The 19,615-nt window shown below is 45.8% G+C and overlaps 1 long non-coding RNA gene across 1 annotated transcript in view; it reads left to right on the top strand.

The window, feature by feature from the left end:
- The window catches only part of LOC126248651 (uncharacterized), a 36,816-nt gene extending 19,566 nt beyond the window's left edge, over positions 1-17,250 (top strand). The window contains exon 4 of the long non-coding RNA XR_007545521.1: positions 16,513-17,250. This is a non-coding gene — a long non-coding RNA (uncharacterized LOC126248651). The remainder of the gene's footprint in view (positions 1-16,512) is intronic.
- The last annotated feature ends 2,365 nt before the right edge of the window (positions 17,251-19,615 follow it).

Here is a 19,615-nt window from a genome sequence, read left to right as displayed (position 1 = left end):
GACCCGACAATACGTGGTCGTGCGCTTGTTTCAACACTTCTTCCCTCAGCGACTCAGGTACTATGACGCGTAGTCCGCACGTCGTCTTCCTGCAAAGCAACCCATCTTGCATTTCAAACTGCGGTTGCGTTCGGAACAATTGACACTCTCTGTCAGTGGCTTGCGCCTTTATCCACTCCTTCTCAGTTATGCCCACAACTTGTACAGCTGCTATTTTTCTACTAAGTGCATCTGCATTCGTATGTTTTACCCCTGGTTTGTGAATTACCTCGTAGTCAAATTCACTTAGTTTCAGTGCCCATCTCGTTAAATGACTCAAACGATCTTTCAACCCCAACAACCACTTCAATGCTGCGTGATCTGTAATCACCTTGAACTTACGCCCACATAAATAACAGCGAAAATACGAGATACCGTAAATCACTGCTAACATTTCTTTCTCTGTAGTTGAATAATTCTTCTCTGCCTTATTCAGTTGCCTGGAAGCATAAGCCACTGGATGTTCCTGTCCATTAACCCTCTGAGAAAGAATACAACCTACAGCAATATTACTGGCATCACAAGATAGTATGAACTCTTGTTCGAAATCAGGAAGTATCAACACTGGGTCTGATGTTAGTATCTGTTTGAGCTTCTCGAATGTCTCCTGACACTGTGCTGTCCATTCAAACTTAACACCATTCTTTAACAATCTCGTTAATGGATGTGCAATTTCTGCGAACCCCTTTACATATTGTCTGTAGTAATTACATAAACCGACATATTGCTGAACTTGTTTAGTGGTCTGTTGTACTGGAAAATCACTCACAGCCGACATTAGACGAGGATCCGTTCTTACCCCATCTTGACTGATAATATGCCCAAGATAAGTCACTTGCGTCTGAGCAAACTGACATTTCTCGACATTAAGTGTAAGATTTGCCGCTCTTAGCCTACTAAATACTTTGTTCAGTCATTCCACATGCTCTTCTATATTACGTGAAAAAGTAACAATATCATCGAGGTATACCATAGCAATCTTCGGTTTCAGACCCCGAAGCACACCATCTAACAGACCCTGGAAAGTAGCAGGAGCATTTTTCAACCCAAATGGCATTCTGCGATACTGAAAGTGACCAAGGCTTGTTGTAAAGGCCGTCTTCGGTCTGTCCTCGGGTCTTACTTCTATCTGATGGTACCCACTCTTTAGATCTAGTGTCGAAAAATATTTACACTGACCTAGGTTATACAATGTTTCCGTGATGTTCGGTATTGGATACGCATCTGTTACAGTTTGTGCGTTCAAAAAACGATAGTCACAACAAAACCTATACTTTTTAGTACCGTCCAGTGACTTCTTAGGAACTACCACTATGTTGGCAGACCACCGGCTTTCACTGTTCTCTATAATACTGGCCCTTAGCTGTTGATTAATAAATTCTTCCACTAGTGGTTGTAGGTGTTTCGCTATCCTGTATGGTTTTCTATAGACCGGCGGACTATAGCCAGTCGGTATACAGTGCTGTGTAATAGGAGTTGCTGTTAATGGACCTTCTGAATTAAACAAATCTAAATACTCTAATAACAAAGCTTCCATAGCTTTCCGATCACCAGTCTCCAAATGCCGAATCTTATCACATAGTACAGATGCCTTGACGGTTTGCTTGACATTATAATCACCTTGGGATTCACCTATATCCTCATCGTCGATTATTTCCAAACTCGGTACGACTAAACCCTTTGGGAGATCCACTTCATCTGCCCCAAAATTATCTACACTGACCGGAATCATCAGTTCCCCATTTATATCCGTTACGCACGCAACGCTCCTCCTAATAAAACAATGCATTTCATCCAATGCTTCATTGCTCTGCAGTGGCTCCACCACACATAGTCTCTGCTGTGGTACATCGGTACCTACTGACAACCAAACTAACTTCCCTGTACCCGAAGGCACTTTGACATGTGTAATCATCTTTAATGCCCTTGTACGCGGTTCAATTGGTGACATATTAGCAACGGGTGCACCTTGCGTCGTAGAAACATTTACAGCTGTTGTACCCATTGAAAACAAGTTTCCACTAAGTTCAACTGTACGCTGTGAAAGATTAATTTTGGCATGGTGTTTATCGAGGAAGTCCAGTCCGAGAATCACAGACTACCCTTGTCCCACAGTTGGCAACACTTCCATTTGCTCTCCGAACTCTACAGTTCCAATCTTAAAAACGTGCTTTGTTGTACCCAGTGATTGCAACTCATTATTCCCTACTCCACGTAATCTATACCTAGGAGTATCTAGTCTTCTCCTACCCATGAGGTCTAGACTAGCAACAGATACATGTGCCCCTGTATCAATCAAAAACTTACATCTGTTATTCCTTACAACACCCATCAAGCAACAATCCGTCTCTGTACTAGTTTTCACCGTACTTCTGCTTACTGGGAATGTCTTCCGACGGACGAAACACTCCCGTTCCCGTTTAATGCTTTTTCCTGTTTATTCACCTTACCATTCTGCTTACTACAACACTCATTCGCCTTGTGACCGTAGCGTTTACAAGCATAGCACTGCGGCTGTCTGCATTGAGCCTTCACGTGACCTTTCCTCCCACAACGGTAACAATTTCTCTCCGACACAAAGATGCGTTTATCATTGTGAACCCTTGTTGCAATGTCTATCTCCTGTAGATGCGTTGCAATACGCACTGCTGCAGCTAAATCCCCAGGATTCTCCATCCTAACCCTACGAGAAAATTCTGCAGGAATTCCCCTGAGGAATACATCGAGGGCTCTGTTTTCTGCCTCTCGTAGTAACACACGATCAGCATCAGGATTACCCGATAATTCATAGGTCTGCGAATTAATTTTCCGTATCCTATCTGAAAAAGACTCCACTGTCTCATTGACCTTCTGTGTCAAATTAGCTAACTTTCCCCTAAAAAATCTTGCACTATTCTGCTTACGATATCTTTGTCGTAATCCATTTGTCAATTCTTCAAACGTGCTCACCTTACTAAGCATCTCATGATACATCACGAACGTCTTGACTTCCCCTGCAAGTCGCAAATTTGCCATACGTAACGTAGTTACGTCCGACCAATTGCTCATTGCAGCTGTTGCCAAAACATCATTAATGAACGCTGTGACATCCTCTGTTGTTTTGCCTGAGAAAGGCGTGATCAGGTTAGCTACTGAAGGATTCATTGCAAGATTGGACATTGCTACTGACTTGCACTCACTTGAACCCGTTCGCGACTATTGCGCCGAACGCAAGGTCTCGATTTGCGTCATTAATTCTACATGACGTAACTTATGCGGCGTATTCTCTTCTAAGAATTTTGAGACTTGCTCCGTCAGAGCAGCTATACTCACTCCAGTACTAACGGATCTTGTTTCGGGCATGATTTGTGCAAATTACCAACAACTTACTCTATACTGAATTTACTCCTCAGAGCAATAACTACACTAGCTACTCAACTCCTTTGTCACAGTTGAGCACTACACACAAGAAGACAAACAAGACTCAAAATCCGCAACTAAACAAAATTAATCCTTCCGCCTTGTTATTGCCCAGTGACACACTCTACAATTGTGCGATGTGTGACCAAACCGTTTACAAATTGAACATTCTACTGGTACAAACTTCCTGCATGGCTCCCCATGCCACGTTAAATTACACACAGTACATCTGACTGGTACCAAGTATGTTTCCCAACTGTTTCCCTTAAACTCAGATAAATCTGCTGTTTCCGCAGGTCTGACACAGAGCACTCCCAACAAAGAACGTGCATCCATAGTTATTAATAAAAATCGCCTCGTGCACTTACCACTACACCAAATCTGTAGGCGGTGGGTGCGAGGACTTCTGACACCAAATCTGTAGGCGGTGGGTGCGAGGACTTCTGCCACCAAATCTGTAGGCAGTGGGCGCGACCACTTCTGACACCAAATCTGTAGGTGCCCCGGTGGTCCCAGTCCCCTGCGGTGGACTGGATGGCCGAGCGGTGACCTCTCCAGTTGTCAGGGTGCTAGGAAATGGCTGTAGAAGCGTCAGAAATGCCAAAGAAACATTACTAATTCATAACACCTTTATTCCTGCCGAGTGCAATGTGGCTTGGTGATATCAATGACCTTCCCCGAGTCTTCGCTGACTCATAGCGATGACACCAGATCTGAGCCGCGCAGTCTTGCTAGCGCAGCGCCACGTGCTGTGACGTAGCGGAGGAATGCCCTTACTTCGGCCGCGCATGGCTGGCGGCGCCCGGCTCGGCGGTGGACAGCAAGCAGCTGCGCATGAAGGCTCCGGGTTGGAGTTCCGGTGCTGTCGGCACGAGAAGCGTTCTCGTAGTGTGGAGTGTACTCTATCCCACACCATCTTGTTCCCTGCTCCTCCTGGTGGCTCGTCCGCGGTGGACGGGCGGAACGGGCTGCAGTCCCTCAGCGTTGTCGGCTCACCCGGTTGTGACAGCGGATGCACAGGGCCTAGTCCCCGCACGATCTCGACGACGACTCTCTGATGTGGTCAGCATTGGCGGCGAGCGAGTCCGCCGTGATGTCTGCTAATCCTGGGTTGATGATTGACAGCGGCAGCAGAGAGGACCAGAGCTGGTACTGTCCCCTCACGTCTGCTGCTCGATGGGCCGCCCTTACTGCAGCATCTCCTTAATAAAGATTAACATGTCGATCACCGAGCTGAGCGCTACGCAGCGACCCAGTACACATCTAACTGCAAGTCTAACTGCGAGTGCGAGTGCCTTGTTGCTATCAAAGCTGGCATATTTAAAGGAAGCACGAGCAACGTCCTGACGTCATGCTCATTTGTAATGACCGCATTCGTTCCACTTATACTGCTGATTCATCTGTCGTACTCGCCCCTTAGGTGTTCTTGCGACAGAGTTACGTGTTGTTGCAGCAGACTTACGCGAAGTTGTGAAATGCAGTACAGCTGACACTATACCTCTGTCTTTCACTCTACGAAAGTCTCCGTCTAACACAAACCCGCGTGCTAAGCAATTCTCTCTCGCCTGTTGTGTGTAACCAGGCCATTGTCCCTGCGTGATGACACATTCCGATATATGTGCAATCCAACTACCTCTGGCTCTCGGCATAGGCAACGAAACTTTGACAATATTCCACGTTTCCAACTCTTTACTATTCCGCGACACTACAATACGTACCTAAAAAAGGTCCCGCGAAGTCAGCATGAATACACTCCCAGGGCTTCTCAGGCGAAGGCCACGGTGACAAAGATGACTTCTGGGCAGCGGCCTGTGATGCACAAGGGCCGCAGGCAGCGACCATGTGTGCAATTTCAGAGTCGATGCCGGGCCAGTACACATGACGGCGAGCCAGAGATTTTGTGCGAGAGACACCCCAGTGCCCTTGGTGAAGGAGGCGCAAGACCGAAGCACGCAAAGACGCAGGTACCACAACACGCGGCGAAGCATTTTCGGTGGAAAGGAGGATTACACCATCCCTAGCCGTGAGGAGGTAACTCAAAGCGTAGTAGTTCCACAACAGATCAGAAGTCTTAGCGGATGGACGATCTGACCAACCCTTCTGAATGCAGCGTAAAACCCGGGAGAGGGTAAGGTCAGAACCCATAGCAGCCGCCAGCCGGTCCCTGGTGATTGGGAACCCGTCCACAACCCGCTGCTTGGCAACATCCAGGTGGAAACACAAAAGTTCGTCCCTATTGAATGCCAGATCAGGACCCATGGGAAGGTGAGACAGTGCATCAGCATTCGCATGTTGAACCGTCGACCGGAAATGAATCTCATAATTGAAACGAGACAAGTAAAGAGCCCAATGCTGGAGGCGGTGTGCAGCCTTGTCGGGAAGTGATGTTGATGGATGAAACAAGGAAACAAGTGGTTTGTGATCCGTAACAAGATGAAATTTGGATCCATAGAGAAAAACTTATGAAGAGCATAAATAATGGCCAAAGCTTCTTTTTCAATTGGAGAATACTTTTGTTGGCCATCTGTGAGCATTTTGGAGGCATAAGCAATGGGTTGTTCAGAACTGTAAGAAAAACGGTGCGCAAGCACTGCACCTACCCCGTATTGAGAGGCGTCTGTGGCAAGAACAAGATGTTGGCCAGGTCGATAAGTAGCCAGGCACGAGGCCTGTTTCAGCATAGTCTTCAATTTCTGGAAAGCCACATCGCATGACGCGGACCAGTGAAAAGGCATGTTTTTATGTAACAGGCAATGCAACGGCCGAGCCACCGAAGCAGCAGACGGTAGAAACCTGTGATAGTGTACTATTTTCCCCAAGAAGACCTGCAGTTCCTTAACAGATGTAGGGTGAGGAAGGGCATCAATCGCAGCGACAGTTTGCTGAAGCGGACGAATACCATCCCGAGAGAGTTGAAACCCCAAGTACGTGATAGATGCCTGAAAAAAATTTTGATTTCTGAAGATTTCACTTAAGACCGGTTGTCTGTAAGACATGAAGAAGTGTGCGGAGCTTCTGAAGACGTTCTTCAGTGGTGGAGCCAGTGACAACAATGTCGTCCATGTAATTTATACACCCAGGGACAGTGAGCAATAATTGTTCCAAGAATCGTTGAAAGAGAGCATGGGTGCTGGCAAACCCGAATGGCAAGTGTTGGTATTGATAGAGGCTGAAAGGCGTGTTAAGGACCTGAAACTGCCGGGAAGCAGCATCGAGAGGAAGTTGATGATAAGCTTCTGACAGGTCAAGTTTAGAAAAATACTGGCCTCCAGCAAGTTTAGTGAACAATACTTCATGTCGAGGCATAGGGTAAGTGTCGATAAGGCATTGAGCATTTACAGTGGCTTTGAAATTGCCACAGAGACGAAAGTACCAGTTACTGTGAAACTACATTACTTTTTACCAACAGTAGGAAGCACAGTTTTTTGCCTCATTCAGAAATTGTTCCCTAATGCCACTCTGAATAATCTTTCCTATGATCAGGTTGTAGATTCTCTAACTATTATGACCAACAAGTGAATGTAGTGGCAGCTAGGTACCATTCTTTCATTGCAAGAAAAGGTCAGAAAAAACTTATCATCAGTGTGTAACAGATTTGATGGGTATGACGAAGAAATGCAAATTCAAATGTGCTTGTGGTGCTTTATATTCTGATGTTATGTTATGTGATGTGATCGTGTACAATGTAACTGATGTCAGACTTAGAGAACAGATTTTGAAACAGTCATATCCATCATTTCAACACATGCAAATACAAGATGAGTATGATTCAGGTACCGTGTTCGCTGATAAATTTGAGCAGCCAGGTTGAGTCATCCCTTGCTCGTGACTGGCTCTTTAGGCAGAAACAGTTCATGTGCACCATGCCGTGTAAACAGCTCTCTAAACAGGCCAATAGATCCCCTGTGGGTCTGGGGGTTAGAAAGGCCCGAGGTATTCCTGCCTGTCGTAAGAAGTGACTAAAAGGAGTCTCACACTTTTCGGCCCTATGAGTTGAGGTCCCTTTCTATAGTTTGACCTGCCACTTTCAAAATTCAACAGAAGTGCAGGCCATATGGGGAATGATGCCTTACGTGGTGCATGAGTTATCCATAGTGCCCTTAGATTTGATCTCCTGAATCTCTTGTCATGGCTTTGCATCTCCACCAGCGATTCAACTATTTGGGTGAGGACACTTTCCGGAGTATGTCATCTTCTTCCATTGTCTCCTGTCCTCTTTCACCCTGTAACAATATTGGATTTCTCTGCACCCAACATCCAGCATGATAGCCAGTCCATTGTGGTGGGGCTGTCATGTACCCATTTGGTGGTAGCCTTCTGACAACAGAGGGATCACACTGCTGATGCCTTAGCTGTAAACTCCCTATGTATGCTGAGGAGTAGATGCCTGTCTTCCTGGGGCATCAGGACTCCCGGCAATGGCCATCATGCCAGTTGGCCTTTGCTGTAGCTGGGTGGTGCCTGTGGGGAGAGCCCCTGATCGGAGTGGGTGGCATCAGGGTGGATGACCCCCAATGAAGTGGACTAAGTCATTTCTTGCTGGTGACCGTATGGCGCCAGCAGTCTCTGAGAAGGGAAGGATCGAATACAATGCCAACAGGTATGACCCTAAATCATTTCCCTCCCTCACTATATCATGGGAAGAACGTAGGGCTACAGAACGGACAGAGCCATATTCGCCTCGGTTTTTAGTCTGGAGCAGAACTGATGGGGGCTCCTTTCTACCAATGAAGCCTCAATTTTTCATTGAACACCTGGAGGATAAGTTTTGAGATGTGATAGCACTGTCCAAGGTTCGAAACAGTGCAGTTGTGATTCAAACAGCATCCCCACCCCAATCCCGAGTATTACTCGCCTGTGACATGCTGGGTGATATTCCTGTTTCCGTCACTTCCCATAAAAGCCTCAACATGGTCCACGGGATCATTTTCCATTGCGATCTCCTCTTGCAGTCTGACGATGAGTCCACGTCAATTTAGAGTGGTGGGGTGTTCATTTCACCTGGCGCATTTACAGGGGACCCAAAGACAACAGGGTTGCTACCGGTGCCTTCATCTTGGCCTTTGAGGGTGATTCATTACCTGAAAAGGTCAAGTTGATGGTTTACTGCTCTGATGTTAAGCCATATGCCCCTCTCCCTGTGCAGTGCTTTAAGTGCTAGAAGTTCAGGCACATGTCTTCCCGCTGCACTTCCAGTGCCACATGTCGAGACTGCGGATGTCCACTGCACCCACGTACTCCATGTGCGCCTCCTCCCACTTGCATCAACTGTGGAGAGCACCACTCTCCCTGCTCGCCAGACTGACCAGTACTCCAAAAGGGCTGGAAAATCGTGGAGTACAAGACCCTGGACCGGTTGACTTACACAGAGGCTAAACGTAAATTTGAAAGATTACACCTCATTCGGCTGATATCAACATATGCTGCAGCTACATCACCATTGCCATCCCAAGTGCCAGTGGTTCCTCACTCTGTGCCACGAACAGTGGCCCTCTAAGCCACCAGAATACATCTGCCTCCTTTGTGGTAGGAGGCAAATCTTCCTCCATTGCTCCCAAAGCACCTACTTCGGGATCAAGGCCCCCCTGAATGCAGGGGACATCGGTCTCCTCCCCTGTGCCAGAGAAGCGACAGCCTCCTTCGGCTCCTCTTGTGTTGTGCAGAAGGGGTACCTTGGGGCCTTGTCTCCCAAGGTCTCCAATAATGCCATGACAGACACTCGCCGGTGGCTCAAGGAGCCAAAAGCTGCTGAATGAAGAGCTTCATGGTCTTCCTCCGTGCCTGAAGCTGCTTTGGAGACAGCTTCCCAGCAAACTCCTAAAGGGAAGCGAGACAGCAAGCAAACTAAGAAGAAGTTTGCTAAGAAACAGGACTCTATGGTGGCCCCAGCACCACCACTCCCTACCAATTCTGCATCTGAGGATGCAGTGGAAATCTTAGCATCCCCTGTGGACCTTGATCTCACTGACGCCTCGTCCACCGTCGCAATGGCTACAAATACTCAATTGGTGGCAGTAGGTGACCCTGAGACATAACCTGCCTCCTTGCGCTCTTCATGCCTTCCCAGCCTGACTATAACATCATCTTTCAGTGGAATTGCGGTGGTCTCTTCCACCACCTGGCTGAGTTACAGCAACTCTTAAGCTTTACATCTGCTTTCTGCAATGCCCCCCCAGGAAACCTGGTTCCCAGCATTGCAGACCCCTGCTCTCCACGGCTATAGGAGATACTACAAGAACCATAGCGACTATAACAGAGTGTCAGGTGGAGTTTGTGTCTATGTCCTGAACTCAGTATGTGTGAACCTGTGCCCCTTCAAATCCCTCCTGAAGCTGTGGCTGTCAGGATAAGGATGACGTGGGAAACGACTGCCTGAGACACATATCTTCCTCCACATGGTGCAGTACCCCTGAACGCATTGGCTGCACTGATTCATCAAGTCCCTAAGCCTTTCCTACTGTTGGGAGATTTTAACGCTGATAAACCCTTGTGGGGTGGCACCGTGCTTGCTGGCCGAGGCAGAGATGTCGAAAATTTACTGTCACAACTCGACCTCTGCCTTTTAAATACAGATGCCCCCACAGTTCAGTGTGGCACACGGCACATATTCGGCCATTGATCTCTCGGTTTGCAGTCATGGCCTTCTCCCATCTATCCACTGGAGAGCACATGACGAGCTGTGTGGTAGTGACCACTTCCCCATCTTCCTGTCACTGCTCCAGCATCAGGCCCACAGATGCCTGCACAGATGGCCTTTAAACAAGGCAGACTGGGATGCTTTCACCTGTGCTGTCACCGCTGAATCTCCTCCACATGGTAACATCAATGTGGTCGTTGAGCAGGTAACTACAATGATCATTTCTGCGGTGGAAAACGTGATCCCTTGTTCTTCAGGGTGCCCCCGGCGAAAGACAGTCCATTGGTGGTCACCGGAAGTCGCTGAGGCAATTAAGGAGTGTAAGCGAGCTCTACAGAGGCATAAGCGACACCATTCCCTGGAGCACCTCATAGACTTTAAACGGCTTCGTGCCCACATTTGCCAGCTTATCAAAAGACGGAAACAGGAGTGTCACCTTCCCAAGTCTGGGAAAAAATCAAACGAGTTTTTGGGTACCAGACCCAAACAGGTGTTCCCGGTGTCAACATAAATGGTGTGTTATCTACCAACACAAACGCGATTGCTGAGCGCTGTGCTCGTGCCTCTGTGTTGGAGAATTACACCCCCCCCCCCCCAGCCTTTTGCACTCTCGAACTACAGATGGAAGGGAAAGTCCTCTTGTTCACTACATGCCACAGTGAACTTAATAACGCCCCATTTACAGAGTGGGAGCTCCTCAATGCCCTTGCACATTCCCCCAACACAGCTCCTGGGCCAGATCAGATCCACAATCAGATGATTAAACATCTCTCATCTGACTACAAGCGACATCTTGTGATCTTCAACTGGATCTGGTGCGATGGCATCTTTCCATTGCACTGACGGGAGAGCACCATCATACCAGTCCCCAAACCCGGCCAAAACCTGCCTGATTTGGACTGCTATCGGCCCATCAGCCTCACCAATGTTCTTTGTAAGCTGTTGGAATGTATGGTGTATCAGTGGTTGGTTTGGGTCCTGGAGTCACTTGGCCTACTGGCTTCGTGCCAGGGCTGTTTCCGCCTGGGTCCTTTTTTGATTTACGAAAAGTGTGTGACACCACCTGGCGACATCATATCCTTGCCACATTATGTGAGTGGTGTCTCCGGGTCCCGCTCCTGTTTTTTATCCAGAATTTCTTGTTGCTTCGTACTTTCCGTGTCCAAGTTGGTGCCTCCCATAGCTCCCCCCATATCCAGGAGAATGGGGTCCCGCAGGTCTCTGTATTGAGTATATCTCTATTTTTAGTGGCCATTAACAGTCTACCAGCAGCTGTAGGGCTGTCCGTCACACCCTCTCTGTATGCAGGCAACTTCTGCATTTCGTACTGCTCCATCCGGTACTGGTGTTGCTGAGAGGCGCCTACAGGGACCCATCTACAAGGCACAGTCATGGACTCTAGCCCATGACTTCCAGTTTGCAGCCACAAAGTCATGTTTTATGCACTTCTGTCGGCGTTGTACCTTTCATCCGGAAATTTTTAGGACTGTTTTTTGATGCCTGATTAACTCGGCTTCCTCTCCTTCGCCAGCTTAAGCGGAAGTGCTGGCAGCACCTCCGCTGCCTGAGGAACAACTGGGGTGCAGATCACTGTATGCTGCTGCATCTCTAAGAGCCCTTGTTCAATTCTGCCTTGACTATGGGAGTCTGGTTTATGGTTTGGCGGCGCCCTCAGCATTGCGTATACTCGAGCCAGTGCACCACTGTGGCGTTCGACTAGTGATGGGAGCTTTTAGGATGAGTCTGGTGACCAGCATGCTGGCAAAGGCTGGTGTCCCTCCATTGCAGGTCAGGCATGCACAACTGCTCGCCAGTTATGTTGCACACGTTTGTAGTTCTCCTGACGTTGCACACGTTTGTAGTTCTCCTGCTCATCCAAATTACCATCTCCTTTTCCCTCAGCATTGCGTATACTTGAGCCAGTGCACCACTGTGGCGTTTGACTAGTGATGGGAGCTCTTAGAATGAGTCTGGTGACTAGCATCCTGGCAAAGGCTGGTGTCCCTCCATTGCAGGTCAGGCATGCGCAGCTGCTCGCCAGTTATGTTGCAGACATTTGTAGTTCTCCTGCTCATCCAATTTACTGTCTCCTTTTCCCACAAATGGCGGTTCATCTCCCGCATCGGCAACCCAGGTCAGGGCTTACAAATGCACTTCGCGTCCAATCCTTTCTGTCTGAACTGGAGTCCTTGCCTTTACCACTTATACTCAAGGTCCATTCACGTACATCTCCATGGTGTACACCTAGGCCGCAGCTTTCCCTGGACCTTTCACATGGCCCATAGGACTCAGTTCACCCCGCAGATCTCTGCTGTCACTTCCTCTCGATTCTTGACTTGTACCGAGGCCATGAAGGGGTTTACACCGATGGCTTGATGGCTGATGATCACGTCGGCTTTGCATATGTCCATGGAGGACATATTAAACAGCATTCCTTGCCCAATGGCTGCAGTGTTTTCACTACAGAGCTGATGGCTATATCTCGTGCTCCTGAGCACATCTGTTCATGCCCTGGGGAGTCATTTCCTCTGTGTACAGACTCCTTTAGCAGCCTACAAGCTATCGACCAGTGCTAACCTCATCATCCTTTGGCAGCAACCATGCAGGAGTCCATCTATGCCCTGGAACAGTCCGGTAAATCAGTGGTGTTTGTGTGGACCCCAGGACCTGTCGGAATCGCAGGCAATGAACTTGCTGACAGGCTGGCCAAACAGGCTACAGGGTAACCACTTATGGAGATTGGCATTCCAATTACTGACCTGCGTTTGTTTTTGTGTCACCAGGTTTTCCGGCTTTGGGAGATGGAATGGCATAGTCTTAATAAGCACATCAAACTGTGTGTCATTAAGGAGACTATGAATGTGTGGCAGTCCTCCATGCGGGCCTCTCGCAGGGACTCTGTGGTTCTATGCTGCCTCCACATGGGCCATGCTTGGGCAACCCACAACTACCTCCTGCGCCGTGAAGACCTGCCTCAGGGTCAGTGTGGCACCCAGTTGACAGTGGCCCATATTCTGGTGCACTGTTCCACTTTGACTGCCCTGTGATGAAATCTTCGGTTACCGGACTTTATCAGACAACCCCTTGTCGGGTGATTTAGTTATACGTTTTATACCTGAGGGTGGGTTTTATCATTTGATCTAAGTTTTAGCGCATGTCCTTTGTCCCTCTGTGTCCTCCTCCCTAGTGCTCTTAGGGTGGAGGTTTTAATGTGTTGCGGAGTGGCTGGCATCTCGTAATCTGTTTTGTTGGTTTCGTATCTTCTACCTATTTATTGTGTTTTTGTGGTTTTCTTCTCCCCTTTTGTCCATTTAAGTGTTTGTTGCCCTTTGTTCATCCTTGTGGTTTTTCCTTTCTCTCTGTTTTGTGTTGTCAGTCTCGCTCATTTTATTCTCATTCTTGTGGCATTGTTTTATTTGGAACAAGGGATCAATGACCTAGCAGTTTCGTCCTTCCTCTCTCTTTTAAACTAACCAACCAACCTGGCGAATAGTATTAAGTCATACCTTCGGTGCTATTCATGGCACAAATGCCAAGACTGCCCACCCAGACAAGCATAGTGTTGCACTTGGAGCAAGAAAGGTCATGTACGATCCGTATGTTTGCAACGGAACAAACAAAAGAATTCTGCCCACTCACATAATCAATGCAGTGAATTCAAAGCTTGCTGCAGTCATTAGCAAAACTAGCAAGCAAACACTTTCTTCAGTGCTATGCCAGTCCAACAAACTTTTTGTTCAATTGCATATAAGTGGGAAGCATGTGAAATTTCAGTTGGACATGAGTGCCTCTGTTACATTGCTGAATTGTGACACATATGAACTGTTAGGCTCCCCACACCTTTCTAAAAGTAGCACACACCTCATAGCTTATAATAGACAAGACATCCCTGTTCTCAGAAAATGTACTTTGCCTGCCATGTAGCACTTGTGTACACGAACTAAGACTTTCATGCGCTACAATCATGCGATTGTGAGAACATATTTGGCCTTGATTTATTTTATTTTTTTGGTGTTAACATTCAGGAAACACTGTTGTCAATGACTGCATTCAGTGCCAAAGACAGTGTAGGTAGCTTGCTGAAAGAATTCCCTGAACTTTTTCTGAAGGTTTATTCAAGGCTAACAATTTTGTTATTTTTTTGCACATATTACTATGAAAGACAATGCTCAGCCGAAATTTTGCTGGGCATAACTGTTCCCATTGCATTATGGGACAAAGTGTCCACTGAACTTAAAGAATTGCAAGATAGTGGAGCTATTGCGCCCATACAAGCTAGTCATTGGGCAAGTCCACTGGTTTTGCTCCCCAAACCTTCGGCTCGCATTCGCCTCTGTGTTGGCTTTAAGTCTACAGTCATCCTACAAACTGTGATTGATAATTATCCATTGCCACCCCAGAGGATCTCATGAATGGATTAGGCACGGGTCATTACTTTTCAAAAATTGATTTGTGCGATGCCCATCTTCAAATACTACTAGACGAAGCATCTCAAAACGTGTGTGTCATGAACATTCATTTGAGCTTGTTTAAATATTTGCATTTGCCTTTTGGCATTGCTTCTGCACCCACCATTTTCCAACAGTATTTGGAACAGCTGACTGCTCAAGTACCAAACTGTTCAAACTATTTGGATGATACTGTTGTAGCAGGTCATACACCTGAAGAACACACTGAAAATTTGTGTAGTTTGTTTCATGTGTTATCTGATGCAGGACAAGAGTGTACACTGGACAAGTGTGACAGTTTTAAACCTGAGTTGCAGTATCTTGGTCATGTCATAAACACTCACGGTGTACATGCTCTTTAGTCACATTTGTTAGCCATACAGGATGTGCCAGTTCCTCACAACGTCACAGAATTGCAGTCAGTCTTAGGGAAAATGAACTATTATGTTCAGTTCATATCAAATGCTACACAAATCGCAGCTCCATTGCATCAATTTCATCGCAAGAATGTCCCCTTCGTTTGGATAGATGAGTGCCTAGAAGCTTTTACAAAATATAAAGATGTATTTCTCAGTGATCACTGCTTGGTACACTTTTATCTTGACCTACCAGTTGTGTTGCAAGTTGACGCTTCCTCTTATGGAATTGGTGCAGTGCTTTTGCACAGATTTGGGGATAAAGACAGGCCTATTGCTTTTGCATCAAAAGTGCTGTCCAGATCTCAGTGTAACTATTCACAAATAGAGAAAGACTGGCTATTGTGTATGGTGTCACCAAATTCCACCACTATTTGTATGGCAGAAAATTCTACTTAGTAAATGGACCACAAGCCACTGCAGTCCTTGTTTTATCCGATGAAGCTGGTTCCTGTACAAACTGTCCAAAAATTGCAAAGATGGCCTTTGTTGTTGTCTCAATAACAATATGAGAGAGTGTATCGTCCAACAGCTCGACATGGCAATGCAAATGCACTTTCACGTCTTCCGATTGACGCTGATACAGACTTTGATGCTTCTGCTGCATCTTGTTGTCACATCAATGCTCACAATTCTGAATTGCTTCAGTCCTTTCCTCTGAATTATAGGAAAATTCCTCAGGCCATGGAAGCTCATTCAAATTTGAACATTTTGCTAAAATATATTCGCACATCTTGGCCTCACTCATTGCAGTAGCGCGCCGATACTTTGCATGTCGGCATAGCCTCGCTATACAGAAAGGAGTGATTCTTGTTCAAACTGACAGTTGACGGTCACATGTGCTGATCCCCAAAGCTTTGCAAAAAGAAGTATTGCAGTTACTTCACCAAGGACACTGGGGGATTGTTTGTATGAAACAGTTAGCATGTCGACACTGCACTTGGCTGGGTATGGACACCCAAATAGAACAGATGATGTCACAGTGCCATGCATGTGTGGAAAATCAGTTTGCTCAGCCACAAATGTTTTCTGCTTGGACTAAGTCACAATCATCATGGCAATGTGTGCACATAGACTTTGCGGGATCTTTTTGGAACACCCGTTGGTTGATTGTGGTAGACTTTTATAGCAAGTTTCCTTTTGCTGTGCCAGTGAACTCAACAACGTTACATAGCACTTTTCAGGTGTTGTCCTCAATTGTTTCCTTTGAAGATTTGCCTAAACTCATAGTGTTGGACAATGGTTATCAGTTCACATCAAATGAATTTGAATCATTCTGTGAACACAATGGCATACAGTACCTAACTAGTGCACCATTCCATCCACAGTCGATCTGTGAAGTGGAACATTTTATCAGAATCAAAAGAAGGCTGGAAGTATTGCTTCGAACTGCATGATTTTGTGTTTTACGGGGTTTTTAGCGGCAGCAGATGGTGGGTGCAAGGCGAGATCCTTTGTCGAATTGGCCTATGCATGTATCTCATTTCAGGCCCAGACAGATTGCAGTGCCGACATCACAATAAAATTCGCCACTGCCATGTGCATGGTCATCCTTCTGTATCTCTTCCCCCAGATTCACAGATCCCGAGGACAGTGTGGCCACAGCAGCTGCCAGAGGGTTTCATCACAACACCACAGGACAACTCCATCCAGATGGAGCCTTTGCCTCCTCTGCCTGCTCTCGTCCTACCAATGGAGCTGGACCCACAAATGCCACAGTAGCCAACGCCTTCTACATTGTGGTATGGGCCTCAGGAGGTGGACACGTACCCTTCTGGATGTCTTCCGGGGGACATTTCCACAAGTGCACAGGCCAGATAGTGGGGTATGACTGGAAGTCTTACGTCCCCTGCAGCTACAGCTTCCAGTCCAGTGTGTCCACCCTGCTGCCTCCCCCACTGTTTTCGTGCTCCATATACAATGACAGTCCATCACCTTGGCGGGGAGCAATGTAACGGCATAAAGTCGAGCACCAGCATGCTAGTTGGGAATGATAGAAAAGAGGTGGCTGTGAGAAGGCGTCAGCCAGTCGCACGCTGACTGACCCCTCTCCAGGATGACTACACGACAACAGCAGCCCCTATGTGAAGAGGACATAAGTGCCGTGACTGACTGGTGATGCTCCAGTTGAATAGCCACTTCACGACCAGCGGCTGGATAGAAGCGTCAGTGCTCATAACTTCGCTTGTACACTCTATGTAACACAGACATGGGAACTGTTATACTGAAGAAATTGCTTATTTTGTATGTCACTCTTTGCTTGTGACACATCTGTGTAATTGTTAGATTTAAGTATTGTCTTTTAATTTTTTGTAATAAAACTCATTAATATGATTTGTTTGAATTGTTTTTCTAGTGAACTGAGTAGGATTCCTGGACTTCACATATTTGATGACAAACAGCGACATAATGAAATTTGCCAGTGATGGTACAGGTAACAGGACCTCCACAACCCATCTCCTCAGAAAAATACAGTCCTATGTAAACAATGCTGTCAACCTGCACCATACTGTTCACTTTGCAGAATAAAGAGATGCCAGCTGATGTGGGAGCAGATTTTCCACTGACCATATTCTGCAGTTCTGTGTACTGACACGTCCTTAGAGGCGGAAATGGGCTTCATCTGTCCACAGAATGTTCCATAGTCATTCATTGTCCACTTCCATGCAAGTAAGAAATTCAAGAACAAACATTTGTCTTACTGCCAGGTCAGTATGAAGCAACTCCTGAACATGAGTAATTTTGTATAGCAATGCAGGAAGTATCGAAGAATTTCATGCACCATGCTCAAAGGCATGTCCAGAGTTTGGGCAATTCCCTGTGCACTGCATATTTTCACACCACTGCTCGACCCCTCCTGCAATGTTGTGGCCACACCTTCTACTGATGTTGGATCAATTGTTTTCCTCCCTGTTGCAAACTGCAGTTCAAGTGAACCTATCTTTATGAATTTGGCAATCATATTCTCCACACCCTTGGCAGACATTGGACTTACACCTTTTTTTTCATACCCTTGAGTGCCTGAAGTTTCTGCAGAACTACTGGTGTACGGTCAGTCACAAAAGAGCTTTACCAGCAGCAAACGATCCTGCATTGAGAGTCATGCAGAGCATCTCAGATACGAACTGGGGAACAGCTTATACCTCTCATCTTTTATTTTGCATATTCTGCTGCTTACTGTGACACATAGTGGTAAAATTTTCGTTCAGATTTTTTTTTCCATAACATTTCATCCTTCTTTAATAATATTCTGTTCAAATTTGACGTCTTTCCAAGCACTGGTCCTTTTTTTTACAACGTTTTGTACTTGGAACTTTAATTATAATCACTCTTTATAACAGTTGCCATATTACATTGACCATTTTTCTAATTTTTTCAGCATAATATAAAAGTATAAAAATGTTAATACATTTCTAAAAATACAAAAACATGTTCAAATATAATATACAGAGGATAGTCAGAAACGGTCTGAAAAGCTTGCAGCGTGTCCTAGGATAGGTTGTGCTGAGAAATAATTATTAAGGAAAAAATTCAGTGTGTTGCACTGTTTCCGAGTTAATTAGTATTGGAGTTAGCCAATCAGGCTGTTGCGTGTGCAAATTCAAGTGGCCCACCAGAGATGGTGTCACAAAATATGTTCTTCATTTGGTTTCCCTAAACCAAACTAGAGAGCTTTACAAAAATTGGAAATGGGATGGTAGTAAGGATCGAAACCAAACCAAAGGCTGAGCGCTATCAGCTGCACTCTGGGAACAACTGACACTAATTGTAACTGGTGGAATGCTTGAATTTTCATGCATGATGCCTTGATTGGTTAACCTCAGTGCTATTTAACTTTGAAGTGGCACAACATATTGAATTTTTTTCTTAACAATTATTTCTCAGCACAACTTGCACTAAAACACCATTACAAGCTTTTCAGACTGTTTCTAATCACCCTGTACAAGCCTTCATCATCTATGAACTTGAACACTAGTGTCCTCTGGTTTTATGCTGGCCTCAGAAAAACTACAGTCTTGGCACATACTTTGTGGTTCATAACTTGCTTTTCTTTTTTGTTTTATCATCTGTATAATGCATTGTTTTTGTGGAATTTGATAGAATTAAAGTATGATGTCCATGTGAAATGCCACCTCTTCAATTTCCTCATATTTGATGTTCCAGTAATGTAGTATATTTCTGTTGTTTAAAGTTATCATATAAAGAAAACAACAATAAGTTACTAATAATGCTTTTGCTGATGTAGTTCCAATGCTACAGTTAGTTTTAGAAGCTCATCTCTCTGCATATGTCCAAGGTGTCCTTTTGCATGATCACTGTGCAACTGTTTGGCCCGCATGTTTGCTGCAAATACAGCAATGGCTCTACTATATAATCTTTTCACTGGAATTGATAGTTCATGTCAATTTCAGTCTGAGCTACCTCATACACAGTTTTGCAAGCTTTCTTAGTTACTTTTCTTGAATAATAAAAAAATAATTTTCTTGTATAAGTATAGACCAAAATATTAACACATATGGCACCAGCAAATTGAAATTCCTCCTACTTTAGTGGTAGGATTTATTGTCTGGGACTAGCTCTCCAGCAGTAGTAAGTAGGTTATATTGTGCACAGCTTCTGTCACTTTGTAGTCTGCATGCTATTACTGCATTAATCAGCAAAATAACATTCGTTGT

The sequence above is a fragment of the Schistocerca nitens genome, chromosome 3, assembly GCF_023898315.1.
Source record: "Schistocerca nitens isolate TAMUIC-IGC-003100 chromosome 3, iqSchNite1.1, whole genome shotgun sequence".
Lineage (NCBI taxonomy): Eukaryota > Metazoa > Arthropoda > Insecta > Orthoptera > Acrididae > Schistocerca > Schistocerca nitens.
This window is presented reverse-complemented; position numbering and strand designations above follow the sequence as displayed.